This window comes from Bison bison, unplaced genomic scaffold (genome assembly GCF_000754665.1).
Source record: "Bison bison bison isolate TAMUID 2011002044 unplaced genomic scaffold, Bison_UMD1.0 scf7180017864471, whole genome shotgun sequence".
NCBI lineage: Eukaryota > Metazoa > Chordata > Mammalia > Artiodactyla > Bovidae > Bison > Bison bison.
This window is the reverse complement of record NW_011495032.1, coordinates 23239591-23256964: the sequence shown is the minus strand read 5'-3', so window position 1 is coordinate 23256964 and position 17374 is coordinate 23239591. Positions and strand designations below refer to the sequence as shown.

General features: G+C 43.0%; 1 protein-coding gene across 1 annotated transcript in view; it reads right to left on the bottom strand.

Annotated features, from left to right (window-relative positions):
* SGOL2 (shugoshin-like 2 (S. pombe)) overlaps nucleotides 1–3488 on the bottom strand; it is a 29015-nt gene extending 25527 nt beyond the window's left edge. The window contains exon 1 of the mRNA XM_010860938.1: nucleotides 3260–3488. The gene's annotated coding sequence lies outside the window, so the exon portion shown is untranslated. The remainder of the gene's footprint in view (nucleotides 1–3259) is intronic.
* Between the last annotated feature and the right edge of the window lie 13886 nt (nucleotides 3489–17374).

Here is a 17374-nt window from a genome sequence, read left to right as displayed (position 1 = left end):
ACACCCTCTTCCAACAACACAAGAGAAGACTCAACACATGGACATCACCAGATGGTCAACACTGAAATCAGACTGATTATATTTGCAGCCAAAGATGAAGAAGCTCTATAGTGTCAGCAAAAACAAGACTGGGAGCTGAATGTGGCTCAGTTCATGAACTCCTTATTGCCAAATTCAGAATTAAATTGAAGAAAGAAGGGAAAACCACTAGACCATTCAGGTATGACTTAAATCAAATCCCTTACGATTATACAGTGGAAGTGACAAATCAATTTAAGGGATTAGATCTGACAGACAGAATGCGTGAAGAACTATGGACAGAGGTTCGTTGATATTGTACAGGAGGCAGTGATTGAGACCATCCCCAAGAAAAAGAAATGAAAAAGGCAAAATGGTTGTCTGAGGAGGTCTTACAAATAGCCGAGAAAAGAAGAGAAGTGAAAGGCAAAGGAGAAAAGGAAAGATATACCCATCTGAATGCAGAGTTCCAAAGAAAAGCAAGGAGAGATAAGAAAGCCTTCCTCAGTGACCAAAGCAAATAAATAGAGGAAAACAATAGAATGGGAAAGCCCAGGGGTCTCTTCAAGAAAATTAGAGATACCAAGGGAACATTTCATGCAAAGTTGGGCACAATAAAGGACAAAAATGGTATGGGCCTAACGGAAGCAGACGATACTAAGAAGAGGTGACAAAAGTACACAGAAGAATTATACAAAAAAAGATCTTTATGACCCAGATAATCACGATGGTGTGATCACTCACCTAGAGCCAGACATCCTGGAATGTGAAGTTAAGTGGGCCTTAGGAAGTGTCACTATGAACAAAGCTAGTCAAAGTGATGGAATTCCAGCTGAGCTATTTCAAATCCTAAAAGATGATGCTGTGAAAGTGCTGCACTCAGTATGCCAGCAAATTTGGAAAACTCAGCAGTGGCCACTGGACTGGAAAAGGTCAGTTTTCATTCCAATCCCAAAGAAAGGCAATGCCAAAGAATGCTCAAACTACCACACAATTGCACTCATCTCACACACTGGTAAAGTAATTCTCAAAATTTCTCCAAGCCAGGCTTCAACAGTACATGAACCATGAACTTCCAGATGTTCAAGCTGGATTTAGAAAAGGCAGAGGAACCAGAGATCAAAATGCCAATATCTGTTGGATCATCAAAAAAGCAAGAGAGTTCCAGAAAAACATCTTATTTCTGCTTTATTGACCACACCAAAGCCTTTGATTGTGTGGATCACAACAGACTATGGAAAATTCTTAAAGAGATGGGAATACCAGACCACCTTACCTGCCTCCTGAGAAATGTGTGTGCAGGTCAAGAAGCAACAGTTAGAACCAGACATGGAACAACAGACTGGTTCCAGACTGGGAAAGGAGTACGTCAAGGCTGTATATTGTCACCCTGCTTATTTAACTTATATGCAGAGTACATCATGAGAAATGCTGGGCTGGATGAAACACAAGATGGAATCAAGACTGTCAGGAGAAATAGCAATAACCTCAACTATGCAGATAACACCCTTCTTATGGCAGAAAGTGAAGAACTAAAGAGCCTCTTGACAAAAGTGAAAGAGGTGAGTGAAAAAGTTAGTTTAAAACTCAACATTTAAAAAACTAAGATCATGCATCCAGTCGCATCACTTTATGGCAAATAGATGGGGAAACAATGGAAACAGTGACAAACTATTTTGGGGCTCCAAAATCACTGCAGGTGGTGACTGCAGCCATGAAATTAAAAGACGCTTGCTCCTTGGAAGAAAAGCTATGACCAACCTAGATAGCATATTAAAAAGCAGAGACATTACTTTGCTGACAAAGGTCCGTCCAGTCAAAGCTATGGTTTTTCCAGTAGTCATGTATGGATGTGAGAGTTGGACTATTAAAGAAAGCTGAGTGCCAAAGAATTAATGCTTCTGAACTGTGGTGTTGGAGAAGTCCCTTGGACTGCAAGGCGATCAAACCAGTCAATCCTAAAGGAAATCAGTCCTTAATATTCATTGGAAGGACTGATGCTGAAGCTGAAGATTCAATACTTTGGCCTCCTGATGCAAAGAACTGACTCCTTGGAAAAGACCCTGATGCTGGGAAAGATTGAGGGCAGGAGGAGAAGGGGACAACAGAGGATGAGATGGTTGGATGGCATCACCGACTAGACAGACATGAGTTTGAGCAAGCTCTGGGAATTGGTAATGGATAGTGAAGCCTGGTGTGCTGCACTCCATGGGGTCACAAAGAATCGGACACCACTGAACGACTGAACTGAACTGAAATAGTTGATCAGCAATTGGCAAAATCAAACTTTGCTTTTAGGAACTTTCTGGAATTTTCCCCAATTTTTTCTTCACTGATTCAGTTGGTTGAATGAGCAGATTCAGAACCAAGATGGATCACCGACTGTATTATAAAATAGTGGTTAGACGGTTTCCAGTTCTGACATTTAGTGCCCCAGTTCTAATATTTCATTGCTATGTGATTCTAGCATCTCCAAGTCTCAATTTCCAGACTTAGACAATTATTTAAAAAATATAAATAAGGGCATCTCACTGTAAGCACTTAATGAGCCAATGCGTATACAGTGCCTAGTACTGGACATAGCACAAAGCTCTCACCAACATTACCTATGTATTACTACTCTGGCTAGCATCTCGGCTATCTTTAAAGCAGAGCTACTCGGTTCCACACCCAATTCTCATGAGTTGAATTCCTCATGTAGAAAAATCACAGTCCATACTGCCTAGCGAAATCCTACCTGTATGTCAAGACCCTACCCAGTTCAAGTTCTAAGCTCTTCCCAGTCTTCTACTACCCCTTCGCCTTCAGTCAGCCTCCCTTCTAAACGAGCGCTCCAAAGGAGAGGGTCCTCCGAGATCCCAGGTAAGCAGTCTCTTAACAGTCATTCAGCCTATCTACTGAGAGCTCACAGTGAACCAGATATTGTTCTAAAAGCAGTAGTCAAAAAGACAGAAATCCCTTCCTGCCAAGAACTGGCCTGGCGGCTCGCCTCCTCACAGAACAGAGCGCTCAAACTCCCAGGACAAGAGGCAGCGACTCAGATACGACCCAGCGCCATTCCCAAGAAGCCCCTCGGAGACCAAGCTGAAGTCGCGGATCCGGAGACCGGAGTGGGCGGGGCCGTGGGCGGCTAGGCTGACCAGAGACCTCGGACGGCAGCGCACAGTGGTTCGGCTCGGGAAAGGCATGGATACCGCCAGACGAGGGGACCCACACCAAATGTCATAGGTCACTGACTTACCGCTTTTTCAGGGTCGGGGGAACCAGCACCCAGCTCCGGGAGCCCGGCGTTCGCGGCCAGAGCTTGGGTTTAAACTCTGTAACCGTTAGCGTTCCTCGCACCAGCCAATCAGGTCCTGAGAAGGAGGCGCAAAGCAACTTGGTTACCAGGAAGTGGGACGTGAAAGGGGTGGGACCTCGCCGTGAGCGACGGAAGGGGTCGTGGCCAGGCAAGCCAGGGCCCACCCAGCCTGAGTGCAAAGGGCTTCCTTAGACTTTGAGCTGGTACTGTTCGCTGTCTCCTAATGCGTTTAAGAAAAAGGAAACTCCCCTTTGACAAAACTAGGTTTTTCCAATCAGATGTTTAAAAGGCTTGGCAGCCACCTGAAGCCTGTTGGAAAGTTTTCGTTGTTTCTGACGCTACTGTAAAACTGCCTGCCCACATTTTACCAGTTCTGCATCTTTGCAGTATGACGCCAGCAGGGTTATTTAGTTTCCACTTAAAAGCCCTCTCCATTTTTTCTTTTAACTTTTCGAGGGGAATGCGGCAAAGAAATTTGAAATGCTGGATCTCGTTAAAACTTAGTTCTTATACTAATGGTTTGTTTTAGCTAAATATACAAGAATGGCATTTTCCGTTACTCACGACGACACAGAAATATGTATTATAAACTTTATGTTCCAGGTTAATTAGCTTAGTTTCCTTTCACAAGTGACTTTCATAATCTGGAAAAACTATACAGAGAATAAAACTTTCTCTTTGTATTGTATTAGTTTGGAAATGAAAATAGTTGGTTAAATCTAGGTGTTACTAGTTAATTATACAGTGATGTAGTCAACCTTATAGCCATGTCAATATTTTGTTCATTTGGAAAAATTTGAGACTCACAACTTTTCATTTTACTTTATAGAATCTAGATAAATGATGCAAACAATGGTTTTGAATTAGATCTTTAGTATATTTCAAGATCAGTCTCCAAAGATATCTAGCTGAGTCTTTTGTAAGCAGAAAAGTATTTACTGATTGGCCACCTGCTAAAATTACAGTGTATACTATAGTAAAAACTCCAATAATAGTGGTTTAAAATGAAATTGATTATAGAAATCTCTGCATATCTAGAGTTTAACTAGCACTATGTCTTGTGTACTCAGCTTGACACATTCAAGTCAGTTCAATTCAGTCGCTCAGTCATGTCTGACTCTTTGTGACTCAATGGACTACAGCATGCCAGGCTTCCTTGTCCATCACCAACTCCCAGAACTTGCTCAAATTCACACCATCCGACCATCTCATCCTCTGTTCTCTTCTCTCCTGCCTTCAATCTTTCCCAGCATTAGGGTCTAAATGAGTCAGATCTTCTCATTAGGTGGCCAAAGAATTGAAGCTTCAGCATCAGTCCTTCCAATGAATAATCAGGACTGATTTCCTTTAGGATCGACTGGTTTGATCTCCTTGCAGTCCAAAGGATGCTCAAGAGTCTTCTCCACAGTTCAAAAGCATCAATTCTTCAATCCTACTCCCACAACCATACATGGCTACTGGAAAAACCATAGCTTTGTCTAGATGGACCTTTGTTGGTAAAGTAATGTCTCTGCTTTTAACATGCTGTCTAGGTTGGTCATAGCTTTTCTTTCAAGGAGCAAGTGCCTTTTGATTTCATGGCTGCAGTCACTATCTGCAGTGATTTTGGAGGCCAAGAAAATAAAGTCTCTGTTTCCATTGTTTCCTCACCTATTTGCCATGAAGTGATGCGACTGGATGCATGATCTTAGCTTTTTGAACTAAGCCAGCTTTTTCCCTTTCCTCTTTCATTTTCATCAAGAGGCTCTTTAGTTCCACTTCACTTTCTGCTGTAAGGGTGGTGTCATTTGCATATCTGAGGTTATTGACACTTCTCCACGCAATCTAGATTCCAGCTTGTGCTTCATATTCTGGCATTTAGCATGATGTACTTTGCATATAAGTTAAATAAGGAGGGTGACAATATACAGCCTTGACGTACTCCTTTCCCAGTCTGGAACCAGTCTGTTGTTCCATGTCTGGTTCTAACTGTTGCTTCTTGACCTGCACACACATTTCTCAGGAGGCAGGTAAGGTGGTCTGGTATTCCCATCTCTTTAAGAATTTTCCATAGTCTGTTGTGATCCACACAAAGGCTTTGGTGTGGTCAATAAAGCAGAAATAAGATGTTTTTCTGGAACTCTCTTGCTTTTTTGATGATCCAACAGATATTGGCATTTTGATCTCTGGTTCCTCTGCCTTTTCTAAATCCAGCTTGATTGAACATCTGGAAGTTCTCGGATGAAGTACTGTTGAAGCCTGGCTTGGAGAATTGTGAGCATTACTTTGCTAGCCTGTGAGATGAATGCAATTGTGCTGTAGGTTGAGCATTCTTTGGCATTGCCTTTCTTTGGGATTGGAATGAAAACTGACCTTTTCCAGTCCAGTGGCCACTGCTGAGTTTTCCAAATTTGCTGGCATATTGAGTGCAGCACTTTCACAGCATCATCTTTTAGGACTTGAAATAGCTCAGCTGGAATTCCATCACTAGCTTTGTTCATAGTGATGCTTCCTAAGGCCCACTTGACTTCATGCTCCAGGATGTCTGGCTCTAGGTGAGTGATCACACCATTGTGATTATCTGGGTCATTAAGATGTCTTTTGTATAGTTCTTCTGTGTGTTCACGTCTTCTTAGTATCTTCTGCTTCTGTAAGGCCCATACTGTTTCTGTCCTTTATTGTGCCCAACTTTGCATGAAATGTTCCTTTGGTATCTCTAATTTTCTTGAAGAGATCTCTAGTCTTTCCCATCCTATTGTTTTCTTCTATTTCTTTGCATTGATCACTGAGGAAGGCTTTCTTATCTCTCCTTGCTATTCTTTGGAACTCTGCATTCAGATGGGTATATCTTTCCTTTTCTCCTTTGCCTTTCACTTCTCTTCTTTTCTCAACTATTTGTAAGACCTCCTCAGACAACTATTTTGCCTTTCTATTTCTTGAGGATGATTTTGATCACCATCTTCTGTACAGTGTCACGAACCTCCATCCATAGTTCTTCAGGCACTGTATCAGATCTAATCCCTTGATTTGTCACTTCCACTGTATAATCATAAGGGATTTGATTTAGGTCATACCTGAATGGTCTAGTGGTTTTCCCTTCTTTCTTCAATTTAAGTCTGAATTTGGCAATAAGGAGTTCATGAACTGAGCCACAGTCAGCTCCTGGTCTTGTTTTTGCTGACTGTATAGAGCTTCTCCATCTTTGGTTGCAAAGAATATAATCAGTCTGGTTTCGGAATTGACCATCTGGTGATGTTCTTGTGTTGTTGGAATAGGGTGCTTGTTATTACCAGTGCGTTCTCATGGCAAAATTCTGTTAGCCTTTACCCTGCTTCATTTTGTACTCCAAGGCCAAATTTGCCTGTTACTCCAGGTGTTTCTTGACTTCCTACTTTTGCATTGCAGTCCCCTATGATTAAAAGGACATCTTCTTTTGGTGTTTTAGAAGTTTTTGTAGGTCATCACAGAATCATTCAACTTCAGCTTCTTCAGCATTAGTGGTTGGAGCATAGACTTGGATTACCATGATATTGAATGGTTTGCCTTGGAAAGGAACAGAGATCATTCTCTGTCCTCCCCTCTCCCCCATCAGAACAAAAGCCAGAATCCCCTGCCCATGGTCCCACCCATCAGAATAAGGCCCAGATTCCCTCACAGCCAATCCCTCCCATCAGGAAGCTTCCACAAGCTCCTTATCCTTATCCATCAGAGGGCAGACAGAATGAAAACCACAATCACAGAAAAGTAACCAAACTGATCATATAGATCACAGTTTTGTCTAACTCAGTGAAACTATGAGCCATGTCATGTAGGGCCACCCAAGATAGATGGGTCATGGTGGAGAGTTCTGATAAAACGTGGTCTACTGGAGAAGGCCATGGCAAACCACTTCAGTATTCTTACCTTGAGAACCCCATGAACAGTATGAAAAGGCAAAAAAGATAGGACACTGAAAGATGAACTCCCCAGGTCAGAAGTTACCCAGTATGCTACCGGAGAAGAGTGGAGAAATAACTCCAGAAAGAATGAAGAGACAGAGCCAAAGCAAAAACAACACACAGTTGTGGATGTGACTGGCGATGGAAGTAATGCCCAGTTCTGGAAAGAACAATATTGCATAGGAACCTGCAGTGTTAGGTCCATGAATCAAGGTAAACTGGAAGTGGTCAAGCAGGACATGGCAAGAATGAACATTGACATTTTATGAATAAGTGAACTAAAATGGACTAAAATGGGTGAGTTTAATTCAGATGACCATTATATCTACTACTGTGGGCAAGAATACCTTAGAAGAAATGGAGTAGCCCTCATAGTCAACAAAAGAGTCCAAAATGCTTGACACATTAAAAGCTTAATATATGTTCAGTTCAGTTCAGTTGCTCAGTTGTGTCCAACTCTTTGCGACCCCATGAATTGCAGCACTCCAGGCCTCCCTGTCCATCACCAACTCCCGGAGTTCACTCAAACTCATGTCCATTGAGTCGGTGATGCTATCCAGCCATCTCATTCTCTGTCATCCCCTTCTCCTCCTGCCCCCAATCCCTCCCAGCATCAGAGTCTTTTCCAATGAGTCAACTCTTTGCATGAGGTGGCCAAAGTACTGGAGTTTCAGCTTTAGCATCAGTCCTTCCAAAGAATACCCAGGACTGATCTCCTTTAGAATGGACTGGTTGGATCTCCTTGCAGTCCAAGGGACTCTCAAGAGTCTTCTCCAACACCACAGTTCAAAAGCATCAATTCTTCGGCGCTCAGTTTTCTTCACAGTCCAACTTTCACGTCCATACATGACCACTGGAAAAACCATAGCCTTGACTAGACGGACCTTTGTTGGCAAAGTAATGTCTCTGCTTTTGAATATGCTATCTAGGTTGGTCATAACTTTCCTTCCAAGGAGTAAGTGTCTTTTAATTTCATGGCTGCAATCACCATCTGCAGTGATTTTGGAGCCCAAAAAATAAAGTCTGACACTGTTTCCACTGTTTCCCCATCTATTTCCCATGAAGTGATGGGACCAGATGCCATGATCTTAGTTTTCTGAATGTTGTATGTACCTTATTTCACAGTTCAGAGAACATAATGAACCAAACACTTTGTAAACTATAAAAAGCTCTTGAAAATGTAACTTCTTATGTGTTTGCATGCTAAATCACTTCAGTTGTGTCCAACTCTTTGTGACCCTATGGACTGTAGCCTGCCAAGCTCCTTTGTCTTATAGATCTCCAGGCAGGAATACTGGAGTCGGTTGCCATGCCCTCCTCCAGGGGATCTTCCTGACCCAGGGATCAAATCCACATCTCTTGTCTCCTGCATTTGCAGGCAGGTTCTTTATCACTAGCACCACCTGGGAAGCCCAAATTCTTATCATACACAACCATAAAGTCAAAAAGTATAATGGAAAGGGCTGAATTTAACCTGATCTCAGCTTGTTTTAGGGGCTTCCCTGGTGGCTCAGATAGTAAAAAAATCTGCCTGCAATGTGGGAGATCCGGGTTTGCTCCCTTGGTTGGGAAGATCCTCTGGAGAAGGAAATGGAACCCACTCTAGTATTCTTGCCTGGAGAATTTCATGGACAGTACAGTCCATAGGGTCGCAAAGAGTTGGATATGACTGAGCAACTAACACTTTCACTTTTACCTTGCTTTTAGGTCATTTGCCTCTTGGATGGAGACAAGTAGGTAGAACCATAAGCCCTGGACTAGGAGTGTGAAGATACAGTTAGATGTATCTTGAACACACATTACCTTTGGGTTCTTTGTTGCAAGTTCCTATCCATAAAATAAACCAGTTAAATAAGCTCACAGTTGTGTTGTGATACTCTTATGCAGAGGGCACTGATTTTGCTCCTATCCCTCTATTTCAATTTTCATACTCATTAATTGTCTGATTTTTCTCTTCCTAAGAGTAGATTCCAGTCCATTAGAATTTGATTGTACTGAAACCCTCCCCTGCCCTCCACCCCACACACACCAAAAAAGAAGACAAAGGGAAAGGGAGAAGAGGAAAGCTTCCTACCAAACAACAACAATGAACAATCCTCTTAAACATCTCAGCATTACCAAAACAAAAATCATCCAAGAAAAACAGTCCCTGAACAGGAGCACACTGCAAATCAATAAGCCAATAAAGGTAGAAATAATGTATGTGCATTTTATTAAGCTATCTGATCTGATAATCTTTATCAGTCTGGCAGGTTGAAAAATTAACCTAAGCTGATAGAAGCAGTAAAGGACACTGGGTTATTTAAAGCATTTCTAGAGAGGATACAGCTACAAGCTTGGAAAACAGACAAGAACAAGGGCTCTTGGCAGCAGATAAGGCTCACCCACAGTCACAGCCTGTGAGGATGCTGCTGATCCTGCATGGCCAGCTGTGGCCTTGCACGCTGCTGTTGGGACCACTGCTTCCACTACCTCTGAGAAAAGTGGGCACACTGTATTGCAGTGCTCCCTATACCTGCCACTTGGCTTCAGTAGCTCCTGTTGCTAGGCCTGGGTTGAGTGTAGCTGATTGGTCCAGCTTGGATCTCAGGCTACAAACGCTACCTGCAAGGGAGTCCTGAACATGCAACCTGTATCTGGCACTGTCAGGCTTTTAGTGATAGGCCATCTCTGCCTCCCATCTAGACTTAGGAAGGGCATTTTGAACTGGGCAGCCAAAAGCATGACAAAACTTTGTTTCAATATTTGATACAACCTTACTACAATCATTATTTCTATTCTCATTAATGAAAAGACTTCCTGCTGTGCCAGGTGAGGGATGGGTAATAATTACAACAGCAGCAGATAACATTTATCAAGTGGTTACCATTTCCTCGGAGAAGGCAATGGCACCCCACTCCAGTACTCTTGTCTGGAAAATCCATGGACAGAGGAGCCTGGTAGGCTGCAGTCCATGGGGTCGCTAAGAGTCGGGAACGACTGAGCGACTTCACTTTCACTTTTCACTTTCATGCATTGGAGGAGAAAATGGCAACCCATTCCAGTGTTCTTGCCTGGAGAATCCCAGAGACGGGGAAGCCTGGTGGGCTGCCGTCTCTGGGGTCGCAGAGTCAGACACGACTGAAGCAACTTAGCAGCAGCAGCAGTACCATTTCCTAAGCCCTATGTCAAGCCCTTTATATGCCTTTTAAATTCTCATAATGATCCCATGTGTAGTTATTATTATTTCCTTTTTATGGTTGAGGAAACTGAGGCACAGAATATATAAGTAACTTCTGTAAAATTTAGTCAGTAGTGCAGCTGGAATTTAAACCCAGGCAGTCTGGCCTAAGCCTCTTTCTGAAAGAGCAGAACTGACTTGTCATCTGCCACTTCAGTTTCGAGGGATGATGTCCCTCATGTGAATTTCACCAGGCCACCTGCTTGCCAGTCTCCTTTTTCTTCAGTACACATTTTTGGGGAGTCCCTTTTGGCATTATGCTAGAGGTAGAGGTAAATGGGTACAATGGGAAGATTATCCATTCCCATACATTTCCATAAGTAGAGGCTGGAGGTTATTTTAAACTATTTCTTTGGTTTAGGTAAGAACAGAGTGAGTGAGTGAAAGTCGCTCAGTTATGTCTGAGTATTTGCAACCCCATGCATGGTGGCCCACTAGGCTCCTCTGTCCATGGAAATCTCCAGGCCAGATTACTGGAGTGGGTAGCTGTTCCCCCTTCTCAAGGCAATCTTCCCAACCCAGGGATTGAACCTAGGTATCCTGCATTGCAGGAGGATTCTTTACTGTCTGAACCACCAGGGAAACCCAGGGAAGGACAGGGAATATGGAATAGGAATACCAAGCATTCTTCTTTCTGATCTGGGTATGTGTATACGTGGAAGGAGGCTTCCCTGAGAAAGGTCAAACTACTCAGGGGTTATGTTGGGCTACCATTTGTCCAGCTGCATAGCCTCTAGCAGTAGCTGTCACTGCACCTCTTTCACCTACACCTCTCTAATCCACATGCTGGACTATATTGAGAGAGAGGGAGGGGTTGAGGGCAGTGTCTCCTTCCCAACCTCTATACTGTGCCTCCACAGGAAACTCCAAAAAGGTTCAAGCATTTCTTTATTCAAGACTTCCAATGATAAAGGCTTCCCTAGTGGCTCAGACAGTAAAGGATCTGCCTGCAGTGCAGGAGACCTGGATTCAGTTTCTGGGTTGGGAAGATCCCTGGAGAAGGGAATGACCACTCACTCCAGTATTCTTGCCTGGAGAACTCCATGGACAGAGGAGCCTGGCAGGCTACAGTTCATGGGGTCGCAAAGAGTCAGACATGACTGAGCAACTAACATTTGAGGTTTCCCAGGTGGCACTAGTAAAGAACCTGCCTGCCAACGCAGGACATGTAAGAGACGTAGGTTTGATCCCTGGGTTGGGAATATCCTCTGGAGAAGGAAAAGGCAACCCACTCCAGTATCCTTACCTGGAGAATCCCATGGACAGATCCAAACCATACAAACTAGAGGTTTGGGGAAGGTTTGCAAAGTCAGCTGTTGTGGTCACTAGCTTTACCAGCAGACTTATATTCACATGTACTGTCCAACAACATGGGGGCCCTGAAGCCCACATCTCCAGTGTTCTCTCCACGCAGACATTTCCCTGGATCGCAAGAGGTCTCTGTCCCCACACTTCCTTATCTATTCTCCTTCTCCCTTCTGCTCCTCACTGCAAATGCAAAGGAATAGCAGTTGTGGAAAACAACGAATTCTGCTGTTTTCAAGTCCTTTTGGGTTAACTATCCAAGTAGAAATGTCCAGCAGACACACAGGTATAAAACATGGAGCCTAGAAGAGACGTCTGGATTTGGGAGTCAGCACTTAACAGTTATAGAAATCGTTGGAGTCAGTTAAGGAGGGAGAGTATGTGTAAGCACAAGGAGGGTAGAAGATAGAACCCTGGTGAGCATCAACACAGGGAGGAAAGATGAAAGAGCAACAAGAAAGGCAGTGAGGGGGAGGAGGAGGAGACATAGGCCTTGTGGAGGAGCTCATTTCAAAGAGGACACAGCCACTTTGTCTTTTGCAACTGGAGATGTGAGTGCAAACAGCCTCGGAGGTTAACAGTAAGGATGCAGCACAGAGGATGCAGAGATGAGAGAGAAAACGATTCTTTGAGGATGAAAAGAGAAGTGACAATAGCTCCAGGGTACCCAGGGTAGAGGGAAGGTTTGTGTTCTTTGTACAGGCTGGAGGAAAGGTCAGTAGAAAGAGAGAACAGATGACACAGGAAAGAAGTGGGTTGTGATGAAGCAGACTTCCATGGATGCTACGCCATGGGCTGAAGGGTTGCCTCTTCCTCTGAAGCAGGAAGAAAAGATGAAAGGCCTGATGTCGTAGACATAGATGAGTATGAAAGCAAAAGAGTTTTGTAAGCTTTCAAATTCATACAAAAGTAGGACTATTAACTCTCATTTTATTTAAAACACTTGCTTCCTTAAAAGGCCATCTCTACATTTAAAATATTTTGATGCCTTAATTTAGTAAAAACTAAGGTCAGGGACATTAAACAAGAACCAAAACTTTCCCATCTCTGTAAACAGTTTCTCTAACAGAATGAAAGGAAGTAGTTTGTGCCTAAAACTCTCAGCTATTATCAAATCAACCATTATACAAAGTTAGGACCTCTTAAGATACAATTAGTTATAGAAATAAATATAAAAAGCACTGGTTTCAAACTGGCTGACTAAAGCACTGTAGAATTTGAGAGGGAAAAGGTAAATACAGTGGATTGCAGATTTCTCCCAAAGTAAAAATGTAGACAATGAATGTAAATAAACTCAAACAAATAGGGTCATCAAATCAAAATTTTCTCAGCCAAGGCAGGAGCCATAAGTAGCTAAATATTTATCATAACAGTTGGCTATAGAAAACTTTGCTACATTCACCCTTAAAGCAAATATGAAATACTTTTCTCAGTTAAAGGACAACACATAACTTTTTAAACTCACAAAACACATATTTCTCATTCTCAAAGACAGGAGACCTCACTGACCACAGGTGAACAGAAAGGCCCCTTGGAAGTCAAAGAGAAGTGATGTCAAGGGATGCTGTACCCATAGGCCTTTGCAGTAGAATTCATCTTGGCTAAGAGATGTGTGCACACACATGGGAGAATCCTGAGATATGCTAAACATGGACTGTGAACAAGGCAAATAAAAATGATTAGCCAATAGAAACCCCGGAAGAAATGCCCCATAAAAGTAACTTAAAATGCCATGAGGGTATGACTCAGCAAACTCTCCGAGTCCACCTGTGTGTCTACCCACACATAGTGTATACTCTGCCTCCAAATAAATACTGTACTTGTTTCACTACTTTCCATCTTTGTGGGAATTCTTTTCTCCAAAGCTGAAGGACCAGGGCCCTTGTCACTGACCACTGGTCTAGCGGCTAAGATTTGGTGCTCTCACCACTGTGACCCAGCCTCAATCTCTGGCTGGGAACCCAAGTCCCACTCCAAGCCATTGCAGGCTGAGGTCACCAGAGATCATTTCAAGGTGGATATTTAATTCTCTTTGGAGTTTCTGTTGTAGTTTTTTTTTTTTTTTCTTTTCTGCTTTGGGGTAGTTTTTTTTTGGGGGGGGAGCACTTTTTATTAGTTGAAGTTGTCTTGTTTTCTGTTTTCTTCTTGTAACAGTTTCGTGTATATTTACTGTTTTCCTCTATTCATTTCAAAGATTTTTGAGCGGTTTTCTTACTGGATGGTTCTTATGTGTATATGCATCTACGCACGTGTGTATGAGTGATATGGGCTAAAGTGAAAGTGTTAGTTGCTCAGTCGTGTCCTACTCTTTGAGACTCCATGGACTGTAGCCTGCCAGGCTCCTCTGTCTATGGAATTCTCCAGGCAAGAATATTGGAGTGGGTTGCCATTCCCTCTCCAGAGGATCTTCCCAACCCAGGTATCAAAACCAGCTCCTGCATGGCAGGTGAACTCTACCGTCTGAGCCACCAGGGAAGTCCATGGATGTATGGGCTAATGATTGCATATTTTCACAGCTTTGGATCTCTTTTTTTCTTACCTGACCCTAAAATTTCCTTTTGCTTCTTTTCTTCTTCACCAGATTCCAAAAGGGGCCTCTCCATTCCTTTTTTACCTTCTATTCCAGAAGCAAGGGTTTTACACACTGTTCCCTTGAAGTACGTCCATCTTTACTTTTTAAAAACATATGCAAGTGTTTTGATTTACCACAGTTCCTTCCCAGTATCTTAGCACAAAAGTGGACTTTTTCCCTTTTGTGGTTATCTTAGACCAATCATACAACCACCAGTAGTCTTCTCTTCTATGCATTTTCTCTGTACCGTCCCTTACTTCTGTGTAAGTTTGCAGCAGGAGAATGGGACACAGCTTGCTGAGATTTGGTGTTTATTTTTCTACTTTGAGAAAATCTGAAGTTTGGGCATTCTCTTTTAGTTATGCAGATAACATGGGTTTTGTGCAGTTTTGTTATCTATTTTGTTTTCAGTTTTATGGACAATGAGTTCAGATTTATGCTGCAATTGCTGCTATTATCTTGGCTACTCAGGAATTCTACCCTTAGCGTTATTTTGATAGAAGTGTGGTGATGCTAGTGGTAAAGAACCCACCTGCCAATGCAAGAGACTTTAGAGATGCAGTTTAGGTCCCTGGATCAGGAAGATCTCCTGGAGGACAGCATGGCAACCCACTTCAGTATTCCTGCCTGGAGAATCCCATGGACAGAGGAGCCTGGCAGGCTACAGTCCATGGCGTTGCAGAGTCGGACACAACCGAAGTGACTCAGTACACACGTACATGCCCTCTGCACCAGAAATTTTTAAAAGAAAAACAATGCAATTCACTCAGGTTTTGTGAATAAAGGAGCAACCAGACCCCTCATTCTCTTTCCAATACTTTGTCCTGGCTTGGAGGAAGAGGGTTGCTTATGGTTTGGGAATCTTTTCCTGAAGGATGAACATAAAGTTATTTACTTCTCAAACATGCCAAGTCCCTATCTTTCCCATTCCAGGAAGAGCCAGAGAGGAGGGTAGTCTTGAGTCTGATCAGGTCTGTGACTCAGGCTCTTCCTATCTCCCTTCTCCTCAAGCTCCTATGCATCAGAGCTAGGATTGTCCTTTACTTCTGGGAGAGCTGGTGGAGGGAACAGTCACCCAAAGGCTTTCCTAATGCTTGGGTTCCTTGTAAGACCTGCCCATTCACTCTGTTTACCATAGAATTGGGAGCAGCCAGAGGGTGACCTCAATAACTACTGAGGCCATGCAATACTGCTAAATATCTGGATTTTGGCTTTAACTTGGAACTAATAGAACTAATAGGACTGTTCTCATCATGGTTCACATTCCTGTCTACCTTAATCCTCCCAGTAATTCCAAACCCTCAAGTTGTCCACTGTCGCTTGAGCTTCTGTTCCCATATTGCCAGTATGTCCATCACTCTGAGCCAATCCCCCACTCTTTCCCTTCCTCTCAAACATTTCCACTGAGCCCTTTAAAATTCCCTTTTTAAAAATGTCCCATTTTTTTTTAATGAGAGTTCTCTGCTTCTAGTGTCTGTTTCTCCCATTTGAACAGAAGTAGGCAAATTCTGACCCATGGGTAGCCCACACTCTATGAATGGTTTTTACATATTTAATGGTTTTTGAAATATTCAAGAATATTTCATGACACATGAAAATTACATGAAATTCAAATTTCAGTATCCATAAATAAAACTGGAAGACTCACTCTCATTCGTTTATGTATTATCTATGGCTGCTTTAACACTACAACAGCAAAGTTGAGTAGTTATGTATGGCCCACAAAGCCTAAAATATTTACAGACAAGGTCTTCTGACAACTGCACTAGAATGGAAATGCCATGAGACATTAGGTCAGGGACACTGATCAGGGACATTTTTTAGTCCTTCACTTCCAGGGCCTACTTCATAGTTCTGTTGTTGTTGTTCAGTCGCCCAGACGTATCTGACTCTTTGCAACCCATGGACTGCAGCACGCCAGGCTTCCCTGTCCCTCACCATCTCCTGGAGTTTGCCCAAGTTCGGGTCCACTGTACCCTGGACATGACAATGGACAATATAATTGTTGAGTGCTAGTTAACTAGTTCATAGCTAGCACTCAATTGGAGAAGGCAATGGCACCCCACTCCAGTACTCTTGCCTGGAAAATCCCATGGATGGAGGAGCCTGGTAGGCTGCAGTCCATGGGGTCACTAAGAGTCGGATACGACTGAGCGACTTCACTTTTACTTTTCACTTTCCTGCATTGGAGAAGGAAATGGCAACCCACTCCAGTATTCTTGCCTGGAGAATCCCAGGGACGGGGGAGCCTGGTGGGCTGCCGTCTATGGGGTCACACAGAGTCGGACACGACTGAAGTGACTTAGCAGCAGCAGCAGCAGCAGCAGCAACACTCAATAATTATAGGTTGAACAAACCTTCTCCCTCTCCTGCATACTATCAATATCTGAGGGGTAGGTGGGCTTATCTCAATCTTATTCCCTTCTAAGACCCAGTTAGAAAAATTAGGAACCAATTATTATTGAGTCCGGGAAAGTACTTTGAGAATAGACTGTGTTTTATCCATTTTGAAATACCTAGCAAAGTCTCTTGCACAAGTTAGATTGCAGTTGGAAACCAAAAGCACTCTTGTGGTTATTGTTAAGAGAAAATTAGTGCATGCAAAGAATTTAGAAGAACCTCAGGTTCAATAAATGTTTGCTCCTGCCTCAGTGTTCCTTTCTGTAACAGGAATAACAATACAGGACTGTCACACAGCTAATTTAAACAAGAATGCTCTGTGTGAAACATCTTTGCAAGCTATAAACACCATCCAAAAGCACAAATATTCCACTGCTTGGCATGGCATTGAGCAGCCCAGTTTGGAGGGAAGGGCCTTCATCTAGAGGTAAGAAAATCTAACTCAGCCTCTTACCACTATGAACTGACCCTGAACGATTGCAATTTCGGCTTTGTTTTCTTCAAGTGTAAAAGTAGCTTCTGAATGGTCAAGATCGTTTCTCGGGCATCCAGACTGCGTCTCCCTCCTGTGACCTTTCTTTTCCCAGCAGGATAGGGAGACTGGGGTGGGGGCGGGAACCTCCCACCATCCCCTCCGCAGC